Raw genomic sequence first — 16,795 nt, forward strand, 5'->3', positions numbered from 1 at the left:
CAGCGATTATAGAGGAACTGACAAGTCCGCATGGACTGACAGAGAATAATCCTGTTATCGTTTGGATCTTAAATGTCCCTCAAAGGTTCACATGCTACATTACTAAGAAAAAAAGCATGACACATATTCATCATGTATTTGTTAAAATATATTGAGAAATGGACATTTTTTAACATTTTAATTAACTGCAAAGTATACAGTTAGTTGGATAAGAGATGGGTGGATTTTTAATTTACACTTTAAACCTTTCATGTTACTTAACTTTAAAAATTACATTGTTCGGGGATGTGTTTTAGGACAATTAACAAAAGTTAGGTACATTGTTTTCTTGGAAGCATAAGGCAGGGGCAAAAATTTAAGTGACAAAAGACATTTAAGATACTCAACCATTTCACAATAGAAATAAATTTGATGATGTCATTTTCTCTCAGTATATTTTAATTGCCCTTAGATTCTATCACTTAACATATTTCAGATGGATTATTTTAAGACTTAGAGAGGAGTAAACAGCTGATACTGTCTATAAATCTTAGGATGCTATCTTCTTCAGGAAGAACTTAAATATTAATTTGCCCCCAATTTTAGTAAATTTGTAAGTAAAAATTTTAAATGTGTATTAAAAAGCCAAGCTTAAATCACATTCAAGTTGTTCTTCATGTTAATATCTGTGATTATTTTAAAGGTGAATGATTTAGTATTGGAACTCTAGCTTTCATACAAAGAAGCTCTGGGAAATGTCTTCAGTTAATTAAAAGTTAGGATAAAAATGCAGCACTAAAAATGTCTAAGGAGGCTATTTTATGAACTTCTTGCAGTGCTCTCCTTATTCAGAATGTTGTGGGGTTGTTTTGTTTTGTTTTGCTTTGAGACAGGATTTTGCTATGTAGTTCAGGCTGTCCTTGAACTCTTGGTGATCTTCCTGCCTCAGCCTGCCAAGTGCAGGGATTATAGGGATGCACCACCATGCCCAGCTCTAGAATATTGTTTTTTGTTTTTATTTACTGTAACAGACATCTGACCCATACAAGCTTAAGGACTTATCCTTTTAGAGACAGAAGCATAGTTGTGTGATCACCATCTCTGCCCAAAGTCAAATTTCACCAGTGTAGGTTGAAAATGTGAATGGGCTTTTCAGTGCACACATCTGCCCTTTTGAACAGTGGTGGTCTTCCTTTTCCATTAAATCACTGGACAAAGTCTTTATTGCCTAACATCCCTTCTTCAACAACAGATAAATAGTTTTCAAGGTGAGAGTGCATAACAAACATTTGTGCAGATTTCTGGATGCTGCCCAGATCTATTAAACCAGCAATTCTGTGTGTAAGACCCAGGAACTTAGTTTTAAACTGTATCCCCAGAATTCTGAACAGTGACTATTGTTATATTCTATTTCTTCACTTTCATTCTCTAATTTTCCCTGCCTCCCAAACTCTCCTCTTGACTCTCCTTGGGTCTCCAAATATATGCCCACCAAATTTCTCTATAAATATTCAGTGTCTTCCAAGACCAACTGTTTCGCCTATGTGCCTCGTGAGAAACCTGGTTCTCATTTCCTTTTAGTCCAAAGACCAAAGTGGAAGCTTTGATAACACACCACATACCATCATCATATTCCCTTCTAGACTAACACACTTCATGTTCCTGTGAGGACCCTGCCATAAAGTTTCAACGTTTTCACCTCCTGGCACTTCCAGCTCATTCTCTTAAGATTTCATCACAGGACTGATAGTTGTCTTCTCTCCCCAGAGGTCAATATAAATTTCATCCGATCTTGTTTTCCTTCAACTACAAAATTATATATTTTCAGGCTTTTCCAATTAGCAGTTGGCGTAAAGGCTACATGTGTTACACTCTGCAGAAAAGTTTGTCCATATTTTTCGCATGTCCTGAGACTCTGTGGGAGACTATGATAAAGGGCAGTGTATGAATTACTGGTGAAGGAAATGTCAAAGTAGCCCAAAATTTATGCTGTGACATGGGCATGCTGTTTCAGCCAGTCTGATAGTGGAAATCAAGAGCAAAAAATAGTAAAATAATTTGAAAAAACAAATGTTGGTTCAAAAAGAACAATACACAATATTGTAACAAGGTAAAAAAACCAACTGGGCTGAGGATTTAGCTCAGTGGTGCTGCCGCCTGCCTCCCAAGCTCAAGGACCCAAGTTCAATTGCTGGTACCAAAAAAGAAAAAAAGAAACCATCTACTTTCAGAGGGGTAAGAAGAAAGATGCCTTGAGGGCATTTCAGAAATCAGCAAGACTTCACCCATCACAGTACCCAAGGATACAAAACTATAAACCTCTCATTTGAAAAGATTCCTGGGACACCTGTTTGAGAAAGGTCTCCTGAAGAATTGGTTTCCTGAGATTTATTTCCCTGATATCAGCTATCCAAGCACTCAGAAGCACTGCAGGCACAGTCTAAGGCAGCCTGGCTACTGCTTGAGCTAGCTGACTGGCTTGTCCACATAATCCTAGTTTTTCATGCATACAGAATGTAAGAGTTGTGAGACCAAGGAAGTTTCCACTCAGATTTAAAAGAAAGGCTTGGGAATTGGGAATTCCGGCAAGGTGCCCTCTGAGGGCAGTGTGTGAAGCTGAGGGAATGAAGCCAAAGATGCAGTGGATGTTCTAGGAAATCATAGATGCCAGAAACACAGAATGTCTGTCAAGGAAGGAAACAGCCTAAAAGTAGAGTCAGCCAAAACAAGGGTATGTATGGGCTACAACCAGAAGGACCGTAGGGGTGGTGCTGCCTAAGCTGTCTGGAACTCACACTTTACCATGGCATGACACAGTGGAGTTACAGGACTCAGTGTTTGCTTTGTTAGGTTTGATCTTACTTTGGTAGGATTCTTTTCTATTCCTTTACTCCTTCCTTTTGGAATGGGGATGTTTACCTGTACCATTTAACTTAGGGTTATTTAACTTTTGTATGGAGGTTTAGAGCTAAGTGTTTGCCTTGAGTTTCAAAAGAAACTTGGACTTGAATTTGAAAAATGCCAGAACTGTTTATTCGATGGAGAAGTGATCATTACACTTCTGGTTGTATTCAAGATATTTTTTATCACATTAGGTGAAATTATGGCCTTGTATTTATTTTGGGCATAAGTATGGTTTAAAGAGATGTGTTTGGGAATCAAGTAGACAAAAGGTAGGAAGTCATAGTTAAGATTGAGTATATCAATTTAATTGCCTTTGTTACAGGTTGGCACACATGTTGCAGAGCACACATCTCCGTGTGTGTGTGTGTGTGTGTGTGTGTGTGTGTGTGTGTTACAGAGGTTTGACCACTACTTCTTCAGCCCTTCCTTTCTGGCACTGTTCCCCTGTCTGCTTCCCAGCCACCATAAATTAAACAGTTTTGATCCACCACACCCTTCTGCCATCGTGTTTCCATCTGGAATCCAGATAACTGTGGACTAGTCAGCAAAATTAAATTTCTCCTTTTTAACTTGTGGGTATCAGCTATTGTGTCAAGCAATGAGAAATAATATATTCCACTCTGTATGTTCTAGAATTAATCTTCTAGTCTCCTTATGAAACTTTTTTTTTCTTAATATCAGCAAGATAGCAGAGCAAGGAGGCTCAGAACTATCCTACTCAAAGACAGGCCAAGTAACTACTGACACAGGATCAGTTGTCTTGATAAAACATCAAGAAAGTGCTCTAGTGACTCTTACACTTTGCAACTGCAAAAATACCCACAACAAAGCGGGAGGAACAGCTGAGAGACACATTTACCACAAACCCTATGCCCAGCACAGTAGGTTAAAATATGGAGAGAGACTTCATTGCCCAGGTTCTTCCTGAAAAGCTAAGTATCTCAAAGAACTATCTTCTAATTTGTCTATCTATGGAAAAATGTGACAAAGCATTTACTAGTTTCCTAAGACCATAGAAAAAAGAGAATTTCACATAAGCATGTAAATAATTGTAATGTCTATTTCAGGAATGAGCAGACAATACAGCCCAATTCCAGCTTCCCTCTGGAAGGGAAGAGATTATAATTCTAAAGCCTCAGCTTTTCCAGCTGTTGTATAAGAGTCTGGCTTCCAACGTCTACATCTAGGAGTTTGTGGGGTAGAAAACGAGTTCTCTGGGAGCTAGAATGAGGATATGGATACTTCCCTTGAATTTTCCCCTCCAGCTTCAGAATTAAAACCAAACTTCAAGGTTCTGTCAGGGAATTCAACTGCACATTCATCCTCCAAACTTTTCCAGCTGCTATCTGAAGAACTGAACTCTAATCCACCTCAGCACATGGGGCCTGACACTTTTCTAACAGGTAGAAATCCAATGGTTTGTATGTGTGTGATTTGAATAAGCATATAGGCATTTATCAGAGATCCCCTCCTCAGTCTACTCCAGTCTAGTCCAGAGAAAGTAGGCAATAAATTCCATCTCCCAACTTGGCCCTAAAGATAAAATTAATCAGATCACATATCCACACACAACTTTTTCAGCTTCTACTCAAGAAACTGGTTTATTATCTCCCATGTGTCAGGCACTGGGAGCCTCTAAGAATAAAGACAGTGGTTTAGATGACCATAAATGTTTATGAGATAGGCTAATTTAGGAGGTTCCTACATGTAGGCAGTTTACTGAATGGAGGAGGTTATTATTTTATATGATAACCTGAAATAAACACAGAGAGTCAAAGAAAATGAAGAAACAGAAATTATTCCAGATAAAAGAAGAGGATAAACACCAGAAGCACCATCATGGACAAACCAGGACATGATGCTTTACCAGATATCTGAATGTCCTTAGTCCACTCAAATTGACATCAAAATTAATCATCATAAATCCACCCCTCGCACAATGGCATTTAAATTAATCTCTTTAAACTACACTTAATTTGCAAATAAAGACAGTGACAAAGTCATGGTTCCACATGGAATGCTACAATAATCCCCAATACAACTGCAAATATGCACATTTATCTCCCAGAAGAGCCACCCTCCCACTTGGTCACTTTGTTGATGAGTCCTTCTTGTGCTGACCACGATATCTGGGGAGGATGGCGACTAGTGCTAGTGTTCACACATTACTTGATTATAAATGCCTTCTCTAATGTCATCCTTTAATTATCATCCATCTGGGACACATATGATTCCATGTTGTTCCTTCATTCAGAGTGGTCTATCCACATAACTCTTATGCAAAAATCCTTTCACCAGTTTTCACATTAATTCTTTTCCAGTCCCTGATTGTCCAAGAAAACCACTGACTGTAACTCATGAACTGGTATATGGTTAAATGTCTAACTATTTCTCTTTCGAAGCAGAAATCACAACCAGGAGCACTAACTGAAGTTTTGTTCCCCAGAAGGATCTCCCTTTATCACTGTCCTTCAGTGCTCCAGGAAAGGATTTTTAGGGCCATAGGTATTCAGGTTTCAGTGGTATCTGAAGAACCAACTTTAAACCAGGTTCAAGCATTGTCTTTTTCCATCAGTTGATCCCACAGCCAAGCTAACAGAAAAGTATGTCACAAATTAAGCCAAATAAAAATGAAAAACTGGAGGAAATACCTATTATTATTCTCTTAAGTACCTTTAAGTAAAAGAAGAATAGCAAAAAAATAGGAAAAAATGCATGAATATAGACATTTAAATGATTAAATGTGCAAAAAATAAGTACCCTTGTTTATTTAATACACTTATATTGTCCTTTTTTTTTTTTTTGGTATTGGGGATTGAATTCAGGACCTTGCACTTGTGAGGCAGGGAGTGGGACCACTGAGCTAAATCCCCAGCCCTGAACTCTTTACTTGTAAGATTGGCATAAATTCTATTTTTTAAATAGTTGTCAAAGGAATGAAGAAAGAGGCCCTCTTATCTATTGTTTATGGAATAAAAAGTCATATAACTTCCTATAAATCAGTTTAGCAATCTTTATTGGTATTAAAAAATGTATCTGAATAGTCCAATAACAGGCAGTAGAAGGGGGAACAATAAGAAAAAACCCACTTACTCAAAAAAAAAAAAAATCCTAGGGCCTGGTAGATTCACTGAATTTTACCAAACTTCATGGAAACACCAATGCTAATACTCTTCAAACTCTTGCATGAATTTGAAAGGGAAGGACATCACCAAACTCATTCCTTGAAGCTAGCATTACCATAATACCAAAACTAGATGAGGATTAAAACAAACCAACTACAAGCCATTTCCCTTACTGAGACTAGATGCAAATATTCTCCGCAAGATACTTGCAAACAATGTAACAAATCAGTGAAAAGATCTTACATTATTATCAAGTCAGCTCCATCCCAAGTATGCAATAATGATTCAGCATATATATGATATGTATAGTAAAACAAATCTATTCAATGGCCCTATCCTGAGTAAATTGCCACAGGTCCTTAGAAGATCCAATGATTAGCACTGCATATAATTGCCCAGGTATTACAGGGTCCTCCACTTGGAGCTTCAGTCCTCTCTCTAGTCAAAAGGGGGATATCACAGAATCCTTCAAGGGAAGGACAGAAAGAAAAAGAAATGATGATTTGTCTCCCTAAATGTATCTTTGAGCAGCATTTACGTGGGGCACAAGAGTTGTGAAGTTGAGGGAGAAGGTTACAAGAAACAAAATTCCTACCAAATCCAATGTACCTGGATTTAAAAATGGGGAATGGAGGATTCTGGATTTGAACTATAAAGAAAAATAAAACAAAACAACCCAAAAGTACAGAGCTGGGGGGATGTAGTAAAGGGGCTTTCAAGAAAAATGGGGCTTCTACTTAGAGAGGAATTCAGAAACAGAATGGTTCTCGAGATTCCAAACTTGGCGAGAATTCTAGTGAGGAGGGCATGGGGTCTCAAGTGGAATTGATCAGAAGCCAGAGGCGTCTTGATGGCTACCTGTATACATCTTTGCCCGGGAACCAAATAAAATAATGACTTCTTTGGCAACAGTAATCCAACACCCTCTTCCTCTCCAACTATCGTGAGACTAATTGCAATTAGAACTGAAGTTTAAATTTTCCACGGGGGAACTTTAAATATTGAATTGTCAAGGAAAATTGAAAAAATGGTCTCTTCAGATGGACAGTGAAGGTACTGCTCCTTGATTGTTCTTTTTGTCAACTGGTGGGATCATAATTTTAAAAAATTTTTATTGGTACAAGGGCTTTTTATGGTCTTCTAATATGATACATGAGACAAATCTCTTCAAATTGACAGATAATTTTTCCTCTTCCTATGTTTGCAAATTAGGGTTGGAACCAGTACAGCAATCATGGGATAACACTGGCCTCAATGTGCACGGCGAACGAGAACACGACATCTTTACCAATGGAAGGTCTACCCATGGAGCTATGTTGGAACTGTTGCCAAACTAGGAATGGAACTAATTAGGTAGTTTATTTGGTATCTTTTTCACATTCTTTCTTTTTTTTTTTCCCATTGGGGACATGATTAGACAAGGTCTCACTATGTAGTCCAGGCTGCCCTTGAACTCGCAGTGATCCTCCAGCCTCAGCCTCCCAAGTGGTGGGGTTACAGGCAAGCACCATTATGCCAAGACTGTTATTTCCTGAATATACTATTACATACAGTGCTTGTCTGAGATAAACATTCCATTTTCTACAGATACAGGTTTTGTAAATTGTCAATGACATAATGGAAAAAACTAAAGCAAATAATGCATTAAGAGCTGCAGTATTCAGACCAAAGCATTTTATTCTCATGCAAACAAGCTAAAAATATTGAAGATGCCACATAAATGTTTATGCCAAAAAAGCAATAATGTAATGAATAAAATCCTCTCAGGCTCAGGTTAGCAAACAAAAGACAATTATGTTTGGATTACCATAGAAACCTAGGAAGAGTGAAATATAAATTATTTAGCTATAAAAAGATAGTGATCAACCCTACTTTTATAAACTAGACATCTGCCAAAAACTTTTGTCAATAATTAGGTCAAACTACCCAGCTTTAGGAGGAAGTTTATGAATGGTCAGTTGTTTCTGGTCAGCATCAAAGTACCTGATTTTGCTCTCTCCGTATATAAACTATTGAAATCCAGAAAGAACACATTATTTCTAGCTATTATGATCTATTTGTGTGCCATGAGAAAGCCTGAAAAAAACGTTTAGATCAAACAGAGTTCACAGTAAAATGAGTCAACATTTTACAGGAAAAGTTTTATATGTGAGAAGAGCAAAACAATAGTACAGGTTTCAAATATGCTTTCTGTTAGACTTTGTTGGCACTGGATCAAGGCAAGACTGTGCAACAATCCATGGATTACTCCAGTCTTATCACACCATCAGACACATCTCACTTGAGAGCATTCTGCAAAGTATCTGACTAGCACTGCTGAAAACTATCAAGGTCAGTAAAAACAAGACATGATGACGAAATGCAGTATGATATTCTGGATAGGATTCTAGAACAGCAAAGTATATTAGATAAAAATTAAGGAAATATGAGTAGAGGTAGAAACTTTCATTATTAATATTATGTCAACATTGGCTAGTTAAAAGGAGTGTCACACACTAATTTAAAATATTAGTAATAGGAGAAAATGCAGGTGAGATATAGGAGAGGTCTCTGTGTAATGCAATTTTTCTATAAATCTAGTTTTCCAAGAAGCTTTTTTAAATATCCTGTGAATTTTCTTAACCTTCTCCAGAACAAACATGACTATATGTTAGAACTTTAGTGAGCTCTTACTAAATGTTGTCTGCATGACAACTCAATGAATCAAACTCCTTCTTTGGAGTTTTTGGACGCACTTCCTGGCACTATAAAGGCTCCTGGCTCATCTCCTCTATTACCTGGTCCAACCTGTACATTAATTGCCTCAGGCAGTCATTTTTGTTTCCTTTTATTGGAAAATTGAAGAATCCAAGATGGGTTGCTACTGGCATGCCGTTGCTTCTAGGCCAGGAAGTATTTCTTTGTGTAACCATCTGCATCTATTTTAAGCAAAACCATAATTCACACTGTGTGTATCCAACTCCAAATCATTACTTAAGTAGGCCATTTCAGCGTATTGGCAGCCTTCTCCACAGGTCTTCTTTCCCTTGGCCACTCCTCCCTCAGAGTACCAAGGGTGTAATACACCTTTAGTGAGTCTCCAGAGACGTTCGGCATACCAGTATTCAGGTATTCATTCAAAGTGTGCGATTCTGATCCAAAGTTATCGGTGCCAAGTGAAGGGTAGGCTAATTAGGTAAACTGTTTAAAATCGTTACAGTTACAGCCAACTTTAAAAAGATGTACTTTATTAAATAAGCTATATTTATAACTGGAATTTTACTTCTCTGTGCTTATATTTTGGACAGTGTTGGGAAAAGTACTGCCATTGAACAGGACATACACATTCCTTAAACTGTAGAACTGAGAAATACAATCTTTCTTCCCTATTAATCTGTAGTGCAGTTTTTACCTCTTCAGAATTTTTCTGGTCACAGTGGAACTGTCTACTTGCCTACACTCAGATGCATATATTTAACATGTAGGAAAAAAATTTATAAATAATCCCTGACATTAACTTCTTTGTTTTCGTAAGTTTGCACTGTTTGGCATTTAGTGCTCATGACTTCTTATTTAATTTAAACTCATAAATTGTTTTAACTCATACATTTCAAATATGAAATGAAACTTTAAGGAAAATTACTGTGTTCTGTTTTATTATAGCTTTACCATTTAAGCAGCTGGTGAGTCTTTGGCAAATTAACTTTGGAAGCCTTATTTTCTTCACCTCTAGAGATTAATAATCTATTTAGAAAAAATGCTTTATGTGAAATAAATAGCAAATATGAAGGCCATGAATACACCCAGTAAAAACAAATTTGTTAAAACTTATCTACATAATATACAAAATGTATGGAGCCTTCATTTTGCCAAAACAGATGTTTATTTTTCCAATGTTAAGATAATATTGTGTAAAATCATTTCTATTGAATGAATAGGCACTTTAACTTAAAAAACTTGATATTTAAATTTATAGTCATTTACTAATGCAGATAATTTAAATCATGACCGTGGAAATAATGAAAGATAAACAGAAATGTAACTACAGAGGAATATTCTCAAAGAAACAGATTGTCACACTTTAATCCAAATATGACAACTATCATATTATTAGCACTAAGAATTATTCCTTCATACTATTCATCACAAAGGTATCTAAAGTATATACCAAACAATTAGCAAATTAATACAAAAATGAACAGCACAGATTATATTTATTCATTTTTATTTAGCATACTTCAAGGAGAGGGAATGCACTTGTTTGGCACAAATTTGGAAGAGGGCATCATAAAGAAAGGGTTGAATATAAATTTTAAAAAAGACTACTTGAAAATCTGTGCTGAGAAAATAGGTCTCTGGAGTATAACTGGCAAGACACAGTGGTGGAATTCTACAAGAAAAATGCCCACAAATGAAGGCCAGTATGTTTAATTTTTTAAGTGTGTCTTAAATGATGAGGGTGATGATTTCACTCTTTTTCATTCATAAAAAACAGTAGGGTTTCTGTGACTCACCTCAGCTAACAGGTAGAACTGGTGGGTCTGGGGATCATTCTTGTTAAGAATGGAAATCAGCTTCATATTTTAGTTAATGAGGCAAAATGAAGTTTCTGGGAAAGTGTTTCCTTAAACTCAGTGGAGGGTAAAGGAAAGTCAGATACTCCAGTCAATTGTCAATGAAGAAGCATGCTGGGGCAGATATGTTCACTTTACAAAGGAGATCAAACTTACAGTGCAGAGTTGAGAGTATTGCAGAATAATATAATAAAATCCCTCTTGGACAACCCCTGGAATTGTAATTTGTTTTCCATCTGGACTCCTAATTATGAGATGCAATAAAGTCCCTTAATTTTACTAGGGTTCCTGTTAGACCATGGGCATATCCTGATGTGCTTGCTATCTCCTAGGAAACACATCAGAGAATTTCAGTTAAATTGGGTTCATACTGTAAGTCAAACATTAAGGAGTAGTAGGACTAAAACATAACCAGAGGTGAAAAAAAAAGAGATAATAAAAAGAAAAACGGCCATTATTTTAAAGAAATCATTTATGAGAACAAATTACCGCAAACAATAACAGTGAATGAAATATTGAAAGATGAATCAAATAGGTTTCCAAATACTAGACTACACTGTGAGTATACTGCCTTCTTACTCTAGTTATCAAGAGCTAGCAGCCTACTTCCTGAGTGGCCAGCATTTTCTTGGGTCAGTCTATGAAGTTCAAACAAGCACTTTGAGAAGCTGGTAGTAACCCAGTATGTCTTCTTCCCCATTAATACAGCTCTTATGGAATCATAAAGTTTCATTCTCCATGGGACTGAGCAGGTTATTGCTTCCACCACGGGAACATAACATTTCTATGGACTGTTGCCTGAACTGTTTTCATGCTACATATAAAACAACACTTACATTGTGCTTTAAAAAACTGTCTAGGAAAAACACTGGTATAACTTTAGCAACCGTACAAAAATATAAATTTAAGAAAAAGTACTGTCATACTACTTGGTGGCACATGAGATTTAGTACCAGAAGTCTTCAATAAGGGCAGAAATAGAGGAGAATGAGTCTATCCAATTTTTATCTCACCTTTTCCTGACGTAAATTTCTTTCAACTGCTGTGCAACTTGAAGAGAAGAAGCTGTAAAAGCATAAGCAAATTATTTACTGCCCCAGGATATTTCATTCCTCATAACATTTTTAATAATCTAAAATTTATCTTACATTCAGAAAGAAATTCAATAAATTAAATTATACACACACAGAAGTGGCTAATTCACAGCAATTTTCTCTCTCTTGCCTGTCTTGATGAATTTCTGTTCTAGCCTGGAGTGTCCTCTACTACTGATCTCTCTTAATTAGAGTAATGCTCACTTCACAACTCACTTAAAGAATTCCACATGCTATGAAGAGCTTCCCCTCCAAATATTCACTCTTATATTTGTCTTTTCCCTCTCTGTATGAGTTTGAGGCCACAACTCTGCGCTAGTTATCACAGATATGACCTCTTGCCTCCTGCTGACCGTCCTGCTAACTGCCTATGACAAGCAACACCCGTCACCTCAAGGAAGGTGCATTAACTGGAGCAGAACATAGAACAAGGAAGTCAGTGCACTTAACTTCTGGGCTTCACCTGCAAAGGTAGAGCCAATGTTTTTCTCTCTAGAGACATTTCTCAAGTTTACTAAACTGGAGGGGGGCAGATATCAGAGGGTTAAGGGTGGTTTGATTTTTAGAGAAGGTGCTAGGTGAGTTGGCTGATGTCTCAGGCTAAATACCAGGAAGAGAAGAACAATATAAACTTTGACTAGAGAAGAAACGTTCAAGAACATCCTAGGAAGGCAGATGCTAAGGGCATCTGCATGCAGCATGGTATTGTATGGAGTGCGGAAGGAGTTCGCTTTTGCAGGTCTGAGCAAAAAATGGTCTGAGCTAGCTGGGGAGCAGTCTTGTGCCAGTGTGGTTTGGTAGCAAGTTCATGTATTTCTGCAGGCCCTCTGCAGGAATGCCGAGGAACTGAAAGAGTAAGAACAAAAATCTTTACTGGAGAGGGAGAGAAGACAGGGACTAACACTTGCACACCAGATGGGTAATGAATGCACCACTCAGCAGAGGTGGGCTGGCAGGGATCACAGTGACAGAGGGCTGAGGCCACCTGCTGTGCACCTGGACGTGTGACCTGATAAATGCAACAGTCACTGCTGTTTTTAAAAATTTTCTCCAATGTTTATTACTGAAGGAGAGGAATTAGTGACTTCTTTGCCATGAAAGTTTCAGCACAAATACTATCTGCCTACATATTTATCAATTCAAGATGTAAAGAATACGTCTATATCTGCAATATAGTAATGATGCAGGGAATTTGAATCTGTTCTGTAGAAAAAGTTGAGTCAATTTAATCTATCAGCTATATATGCAATTGTTTAAAAAGTACCTTTAAAACATGACTCCTTTACTAAATAATGCCTAATTCACACTACAGTTTAAAATTCCAAATTAGAAGTTTATTTTAAAATAATAAAAAGATAAAAATTCTATAAAAATTTATAGTTTTTAGAGAGACTAGTAGAAATATAAGCAACATTTTAAAAAGAAATACACTATTTTCAAATATTACTTGTAATATCTGAACATTTGGAAAAACAGATGGTTCAGAGTCATCGAAATATCACAAATACATTTTTGTTAATAAATGTGTATAATCAGAATAATTTAAAAATATTATACAAAGATTTCTCCTTCTTATAACTTAAGGTGATTTTCCAGGCTATACAAAATCCAAAAGTTAAAATAAGGACATAGTAAAGGTATATTACTTACTTGAGTCTAGCGTACACTCAGAAAGAAGTTTATGCTTCTTTATGGCTGAATGGTACACTATTATATTAAAAAAAAGCAACACCTTATTTTTTTGGTACCAGGGATCCAACTCCGGACCTTGTGCTTGTAAAGCAGGTGGTGGAACCACTGAGCTAAATCCCCGGCCCAATATCTTTTTTATTTATTGCTTGGTTGATGGGCATTTGGGTTGTTTCCAAGATTTAATTCCCAGTCCCATGCACCGCTGGCTTCTCCGTCTGTGCACAGCCTTCTCTGTGCCACCTCCACTGGTCTCTATCCTGTCCAGCTGCTTATCACGGGGCACAGGGAGGGGACGCTGACGCTGCCCCGGAGACAGCCAAGGCTGCTCCATTCCCCTTCAGTCTCCTCTCCATCGGGTTGAGTGCGGACCTCCCCAGGCTATTTAAATACCACTCTCCTCCGCATCTTTCTATGGAGCCACTGGTCACCACTCCTTTTACCGCCTCCACTGTGCTGAGGTCCTTAACTTTTGCTGGTTTCCAGTCAGGCATGTGACAGAGGAAAAAAACAAAAGAGCTGGTGGCCTGCTGGGTGGAAGCAGTTTCCTGATAGCTCCCCGGGGTGTGCCAGTGAAATTTGCTGCCAGGTGGCAGTGTCCTCTGTGTGGAGGAATGCAAGAGTCAAGGAGCTTTATATGAGTCGCTCTCTTGCCTTTAGTACACATTTCCATTCAAAGAAAGGCAAATGAAATCCTTTGAGTTATTTAAGATGAAGTCTCATCTAACTTTTGCTAGCTGTCTTGTAGAGCACATTACCATCTGGCTCTGTTTTCATTATCAAGATAAACCAAGCATAACAACTAGGAAATGGGTGAGAAAAATATTCACATTACCCTCCAAATGTAACATTGTTTACATACTAGAAGAACTGCCAGCTGTTCTGGACCAGATCCAAGCAGGCAGAGTAGATCTTAAGAAAACAAAAAATGTGGAATTTTTCTTCTGTACATACCATGTCTTCTGTGAATATCTTTATTTCTGCACTTATCTTTCAGCATTATGCTGATCTTATTTCTCTTGTGTTCTAAATATTTGGAATACACTTGTCCCATATCCTTCCTATTATAGGTATATTTTTCTGGTAGGATTGGCTAGGTTAAAGAGAGCTGATGCTCAAGACTTGTGCTCATTTTAATATTGATAGAATTGGACTCTGGGCAACGTATACAATAACTTGGGACTCACTTTCCCAGGGGACTTTGACAACCCAGAAGTTGAGGGAACTCTAGGCAGCACTGTAGAAAATGATTTTAAAGTCATGATATAGAAGTTGGATTCCAGAGCTCACCATTTCTGCGAAGAGAAATCTAAGTTGAACAAAACAAACTAGATGCCTAAAGCTTCAATATGAGATTTCAGTCCACATGAGAATAGAGGCTGGGCACACAGATGGGAAGAAAATGATGTAGAAATACATTTGCTAAAGGAGTCCTGGAGCTTGATGTTAGTCAAATCAAAAGGGCATTTTATTTTGCAGACCTAGGGACTAATGAACAAGTATGGGCCAATGTGACCTGTGTCATATTCTAATGTCTATCCTCATATATGCTATATGAGGTTTCCACTGTATCAGGTTAGTTAGGCAAAGTACTGAGTAGGAGATGCTACCTGTGTCTGCCTTTATCAATCTAGGCCTAGTTTAGGATAAAGGAAATGCCAGGCAGCTCTCTGACCCAGATCATTAGTGAGGCTCACAAAAAATCATTGAACAGACAATTTTCAATAGTTCTTATTCTCTTGAACTTGTCTATTCCTATGTGTAGCTTTATTATACTTACCTCGCATGTGTGCGTGTCTGTGTGTGTTTGAAGTTGTAAAGTCCTCTTTCATTGTTAATAAACTTGCATATTGTAGTACCACATACAAACTGAGGTAGAGACTAGTGAATCTAAAACACTGGTCCTTATTATCGAGCTTACTGCCATGACTGAGTGGGATTTTAGGGTTTTTTTTCCCTTTGGGTGAGAATGGATATGTTTTTGTGTGTAGGACTAAGAGAATGAACCAAATGGACTAATATATGGTAACCAGAATGAAGGCCTGTAGTAATCACTGTGCTGTGCATCACATACTTTCAGTTCACCTCTGTTATGGTTTACATCTGAAGTAGTCCCTAAAAGTCTCTTGTTCGGAGGTGGAACTTTGGGAAGCTCATGGAGGTCCTGTACTTATCAGCAGATAAATCCACTGATGAGTTCTTAGCTGAATATTCTCTTAGGAGGTAAGGAGCAGATGGAGGAGGTCAGGCTCCCTTGCTTTCTCTGCTTCCTGGCTGCCATTGTGGAGCAGTGTCCCTTCACATGCCATTTCTGCCTTGGAGCCAGCTGACACTGGACTGAAACCTCTCAAACCGTGAGCCAAAACAAACCTCATTTCCTTTAAGTTGCAGATGTCATGCATTTTGTTCCAGTGACATAAAAGTCACTAATACAAATCCTTTCCAAGCACAACATCAAAGATATTTCAGTTCCTCTTTAAACTGTATGAAGACATGAGATTTTCCTTGGACCAGTAAATATGATCTGAAATGATGTACATCAATTAGGGGAAGAATGCTAATGATCATGGAAGTGCTAGTGCTCATTCTACCTGACCTGCTGAGAAACCACAATGAGCTAGAGCTCTCTTTGACCAAGGATGAACATATAATATAAGCAACAAGAATGTTTTGTTATGTTAATGTTAGGGACAATTAGAATTATTATCATGGATTATTACTATTATTTATTTTGCACCTTAACATCTCTTCTAAGTTTTATAAACTTTAATCAATCTTTGTACTCTCAGTCTTTTCTGATTCTTCTGATCTGTTTCTCTCACCTCTTTCCTGTTTTCTTCAAGCATGCTCTCACATCAGTCAGTATCTCATAATTTGTGATGGGTAAAGTAGGTTTTTGTAAAGTTCATTAACATTCAACATACAAATGGCTATCGATATCAATCCTTACAACCAATCCTGCTACATGCCACGCTATTCAAATAGAATTGTTACTGACAATATGAATTATCTCTGTGTCATCTGGAAATGACTCACATTAGTTAATGACTGGTGTTAAGTACTGGCCATATGTTCTTGCTGTAAATACCATCAACTGATGGACTGCAGCCATTGTCTAAATTAGCAAGCTTAGATGAGCAGTATAAAAATCTGCAGCATGTTTAGATTCAGTTGTCTTTAGCTGCAGGGAAGGTTAACTCTAAGACATTTAGTGGCTGGTCATTCTTTGATCTGTGGATTATATATTTGCCATCAGAAATCCCTTTAGTGAAGCACATATATTAATTGCAACAAAAAAATTTGGAAGGAATTATAATTTCCATTCAGAGTTATAAAATATTAGTTTGATTTTTTAAAAAATTTTAAGCAATGTATTAATGTTAGCTTTACCTGTTAGGATTACAAAAGAAGCCATAAGATGCTTATGTCATTTGAAATGCTATATATATAT

At 37.3% G+C, this 16,795-nt stretch overlaps 1 long non-coding RNA gene across 1 annotated transcript in view; it reads right to left on the reverse strand.

Annotated features, from left to right (window-relative positions):
* The window catches only part of LOC104864306, a 78,669-nt gene that overhangs the window by 49,887 nt on the left and 11,987 nt on the right, over positions 1-16,795 (reverse strand). Inside the window, exon 2 of the long non-coding RNA XR_004518255.1 lies at positions 11,575-11,626. This is a non-coding gene — a long non-coding RNA (uncharacterized LOC104864306). The remainder of the gene's footprint in view (positions 1-11,574; positions 11,627-16,795) is intronic.

Source organism: Fukomys damarensis, unplaced genomic scaffold, assembly GCF_012274545.1.
Source record: "Fukomys damarensis isolate Sample0158 unplaced genomic scaffold, DMR_v1.0_HiC HiC_scaffold_3, whole genome shotgun sequence".
In the NCBI taxonomy this organism is placed as follows: domain Eukaryota; kingdom Metazoa; phylum Chordata; class Mammalia; order Rodentia; family Bathyergidae; genus Fukomys; species Fukomys damarensis.